Consider the following 3,726-nt stretch of genomic DNA (forward strand, 5'->3'; position numbering starts at 1 on the left):
GGGTTAGGGTTAGGGTTAGGTACATGCCATGCACAGCTGAGGTTTAGAGTTGCGTTTAGGGTCAGGCCTCTTAGGGTTCGGGTTAGGGTTAGGGTTAGGGTTAGGGTTAGGGTTAGGGTTAGGGTTATGTACATGCCATGCACAGCTGAGGTTTAGAGTTAGGTCAAGGTTTAGGCCTCTTAGGGTCAGGATTAGGGTTAGGGTTAGGGTTAGGGTTAGGGTTAGGGTTAGGGTTAGGGTTAGGGTTGAGTACATGCCATGCACAGCTGAGGTTTAGAGTTGCGTTTAGGGTTAGGTCTATTAGGTTCAGGGTTAGGGTTAGGGTTAGTGTTAGGGTTAGGGTTAGGGTTAGGGTTACGGTTAGGGTTACGTTTAGGTACATGCCATGTACAACTGAGGTTTAGAGTTCCGTTTAGGGTTAGGTCTCATAGGGTCATTGTTAGGGTTAGGGTCAGGGTTAGGGTTAGGGTTAGGGTTAGGGTTAGGGTTAGGGTTAGGGTTAGGGTCAGGGTTAGGGTTAGGGTTAGGTACATGCCATGCACAGCTGAGGTTTAGAGTTCCGTTTAGGGTTATATCTCTTAGGGTCAGGGTTAGGGTTAGGGTTAGGGTTAGTGTTAGGTTTAGGGTTAGGATTAGGGTTAGGGTTAGGGTTAGGGTTAGGGTTAGGGTTACGTTTACGTACATGCCATGCACAGCTGAGGTTTAGAGCTGCGTTTAGGGTTAGGTCTATTAGGGTCAGGGTTAGGGTTAGGGTTAGGGTTAGTGTTAGTGTTAGGTTTAGCGTTATGGTTAGGGTTAGTGTTAGGGTTAGGGTTAGGGTTAGGGTTTAGGGTTAGGGTTAGGGTTAGGGTTAGGCTTAGGCTTAGGCTTAGGGTTAGGGTTAGGGTCAGGGTTAGGTTTAGGTTTAGGGTTAGGGTTAGGGTTAGGGTTAGGATTATGTACATGCCATGCACAGATTAGGTTTAGAGTTCCGTCTGGGGTTAGGCCTCTTAGGGTCAGGGTTAGGGTTAGGGCTAGGGTTAGGGTTAGGGTTAGGGTTAGGGTTAGGGTTACGTACATGCCATGCACAGCTGAGGTTTAGAGTTCCGTTTAGGCTTAGGCCTCTTAGGGTTAGGGTTAGGGTTAGGGTTAGGGTTTAGGGTTAGGCTTAGGCTTAGGCTTAGGCTTAGGATTAGGGTTAGGGTCAGTGTTAGGGTTAGGGTTAGGGTTAGGGTTAGGGTTAGGGTTAGGGTTAGCGTTAGGTACATGCAATGCACAGCTGAGGTTCAGAGCTCCGTTTAGGGTTATAACTCTTAGGGTCAAAGTTAGGGTTAGGGTTAGGGTTAGTGTTAGGGTTAGGGTTAGGGTTAGGGTTAGGGTTACGTTTACGTTTACGTACATGCCATGCACAGCTGAGGTTTACAGTTCCGTTTAGGTTTAGGACCCTTAGGGTTATGGTTAGGGTTAGGGTTAAGCTCTAGGTTAGGGTTAGGTTTAGGGTTAGGGTTAGGGTCAGGGTTAGGGTTAGGGTTAGGGTTAGCTACATGCCATGCACAGCTGAGGTTTTGAGTTCCGTGTAGGGTTAGGTCTCATAGGGTCATTGTTAGGGTTAGGGTCAGGGTTAGGGTTAGGGTTAGGTACATGCCATGCACAGCTGAGGTTTAGAGTTCCGTTTAGGGTTAGGCCTCTTAGGGTTAGGGTTAGGGTTAGGGTTTAGGGTTAGGCTTAGTCTTAGGCTTAGGCTTAGGATTAGGGTTAGGGTCAGTGTTAGGGTTAGGGTTAGGGTTAGGGTTAGGGTTAGCGTTAGGTACATGCCATGCACAGCTGAGGTTTTGAGTTCCGTTTAGGGTTCGGTCTCTTAGGGTTAGGGTTAGGGTTAGGGTGAGGATTATGGTTATGTTTAGGGTTAGGGTTACGGTTAGGGTTAGGGTAAGGGTTAGGGTTAGGGTTAGTGTTAGGGTTAGGGTTAGGGTTAGGGTTAGGGTTAGGGTTACGTACATGCCATGCACAGCTGAGGTTTAGAGTTCCGTTTTGGGTTAGGCCTCTTAGGGTCAGGGTTAGGGTTAGGGTTAGGGTTAGGGTTAGGGTTAGGGTTAGGGTTAGGTACATGCCATGCACAGCTGAGGTTTAGAGTTCCGTTTAGGTTTAGGCCTCTTAGGGTTAGGGTTAGTGTTAGGCTTAGGGTTAGGGTTAAGTACATGCCATGCACAGCTGAGGTTTAGAGTTCCGTTTAGGGTTAGGCCTCTTAGGGTCAGGATTAGGGTTAGGTCTAGAGTTAGGGTTAGGCTTAAGTTAGGGTTAGGGTTAGGGTTAGGTTTAGGGTTAAGTGCATGCCATGCACAGCTGAGGTTTAGAGTTCCGTTTTGGGTTAGGCCTCTTAGGGTCAGGTTTAGGGTTAGGGTTAGGGTTAGGGTTAGGGTTAGGGTTAGGGTTAGGGTTAGGTACATGCCATGCACAGCTGAGTTTTTGAGTTCCGTTTAGGGTTAGGCCTCTTATTGTCAGGATTAGGGTTAGGTCTAGGGTTAGGGTTAGGCTTAAGGTTAGAGTTAGGGTTAGGTTTAGGGTTAAGTGCATGCCATGCACAGCTGAGGTTTAGAGTTCCGTTTTGGGTTAGGCGTCTTAGGGTCAGGTTTAGTGTTAGGGTTAGGGTTAGGGTTAGGGTTAGGGTTAGGGTTAGGGTTAGGTACATGCCATGCACAGCTGAGGTTTAGAGTTGCGTTTAGGGTCAGGCCTCTTAGGGTTAGGGTTAGGGTTAGGGTTAGGGTTAGGGTTAGGGTTATGTACATGCCATGCACAGCTGAAGTTTAGAGATAGGTCAAGTGTTAGGCCTCTTAGGGTCAGGATTAGGGATAGGGTTAGGGTTAGGAGTAGGGTTAGGGTAAGGGTTAGGGTTAGGGTTACGTTTAGGTACATGCCATGCACAGCTGAGGTTTAGAGTTCTGTTTAGGGTTAGGTCTCATAGGGTCATTGTTAGGGGTAGGGTCAGGGTTAGGGTTAGGGTTAGGTACATGCCATGCACAGTTGAGGTTTAGAGTTCCGTTTAGGGTTAGGCCTCTTAGGGTTAGGGTTAGGGTTAGGGTTTAGGGTTAGGCTTAGGCTTAGGCTTAGGATTAGGGTTAGGGTCAGTGTTAGGGTTAGGGTTAGGGTTAGGGTTAGGGTTAGGGTTAGGGTTAGGGTTTAGGGTTAGGGTTAGGGTTAGGCTTAGGCTTAGGCTTAGGCTTAGGGTTAGGGTTAGGGTCAGGGTTAGGTTTAGGTTTAGGGTTAGGTTGAGGGTTAGGGTTAGGGTTACCTACATGCCATGCACAGATTAGGTTTAGAGTTCCGTCTGGGGTTAGGCCTCTTAGGGTCAGGGTTAGGGTTAGGGTTAGGGTTAGGATTAGGGTTAGGGTTAGGGTTAGGGTTAGGTACATGCCATGCACAGCTGAGGTTTAGAGTTGCGTTTAGGGTCAGGCCTCTTAGGGTTAGGGTTAGGGTTAGGGTTAGGGTTAGGGTTAGGGTTAGGGTTATGTACATGCCATGCACAACTGAGGTTTAGAGTTAGGTCAAGGTTTCGGCCTCTTAAGGTCAGGATTAGGGTTAGGGTTAGGGTTAGGGTTAGGGTTAGGGTTAGGGTTAGGGTTAGGGTTAGGGTTAGGTACATGCCATGCACAGCTGAGGTTTTGAGTTCCGTTTAGGGTTAGGGTTAGGGTTAGGGTTAGGGTTACATTTACGTACATGCCATGCACAGCTGAGGTTTACAGTTCCGTT

This window comes from Falco peregrinus, unplaced genomic scaffold (assembly GCF_023634155.1).
Source record: "Falco peregrinus isolate bFalPer1 unplaced genomic scaffold, bFalPer1.pri scaffold_19, whole genome shotgun sequence".
Classification (NCBI taxonomy): domain Eukaryota; kingdom Metazoa; phylum Chordata; class Aves; order Falconiformes; family Falconidae; genus Falco; species Falco peregrinus.